Here is a 1,269-nt window from a genome sequence, read left to right as displayed (position 1 = left end):
GTTACAGGGGAGGAAACAAATCAACATTGGATGTCAAGAGGTGGTGTGTGTGACAAGCACAAACACACATAGATGTCTATATCTATTTGTCTGTCTATCTATTTTTCTATCTACTTATATGTGTAGAAGCCCATTGTATAATGATATATATATATATATATATATATATATATATATATATATATATATCATTATACAATGGGCTTCTTTCATTTTCCATCATCCAAACCCTCTCTCAGGGCTTTGGTTAGCCCAAGGCTGTTGTAGAAGACCTTAGCTCAAGATGCCATGCAGTGAGATTGAACCCAGAACCATATTGTTCATGGCCTTCTCTCAAACTCAGAGCAGACCTTGAGGAGAGAGGGCAAGTCACTGCGAAGATCACGAAATAGCAACAAAAGGAATTTGACTAACAATTGGTTAATTATTTAACCAGCACATTAAACAAGCAATCAATTAGTCAGTGATAAGATATCTTACCAATTGACTTACAATAAAGAAGTGATGTTGAGCCAGTGCATGTGTTTATTATTATTGGTCTTAAGACCCTTCTAACACACAACAAGATTTGCTTCAACACCCAAATTCACATAAAGAATCTTGCAAATCAAATACAAATATGAAATATCACGGTCCTTATTGGATAAATCCAGTAACCAATTTCTTGAGTGTTATCTGAAGAATTTGAGTTGGTCTTTGAATATTGTTTTTCTAATTAGATTTTTTAAAATTAACAATTAACTATCCATAATCTTGTGAAAGTAATCTAAATTTCAAAAATACTGACCCAAAAAGGTCCAGTGAATATTATTATGGTATGAGGTTATTAACCTGTGGATTATGAGTTCAAATTCTCAAAAGAATTTTCTTTGCTTTTTTTTTCCTTTTCTGAATGGACAGTTTTATCTTTTTTGTCATTGGCACTTTTGAACATTATGGTTTTGGAATTGCATATTATACATTCTTAGCAAAATCAACAGTAGATCCACATCCCACCTCGATGCTTCATTTAACGGAACATTACTTCGTTTTTTTTTTGCAACGTCAGAATATGAATAATGAAGATTTCGCAAAAGAGAGGTGTCAGCTGTCTTAAATGGCAATTAATTTCGTATCAGTTGATGCATCATCTGGGAATATTATCGGACTGTCAGGTCTTTGAAATAGGAAGAGAGAGAGGGAGAACAACAACAATACAGCAAAACAATCATTTGATCTATTAGAAATATTAACCAATATTAACCATCGTATATATGTATATATATATAT

This window comes from Octopus bimaculoides, chromosome 15 (genome assembly GCF_001194135.2).
Source record: "Octopus bimaculoides isolate UCB-OBI-ISO-001 chromosome 15, ASM119413v2, whole genome shotgun sequence".
Classification (NCBI taxonomy): Eukaryota; Metazoa; Mollusca; class Cephalopoda; order Octopoda; family Octopodidae; genus Octopus; species Octopus bimaculoides.
Note: the sequence above shows the minus strand (reverse complement) of the source record.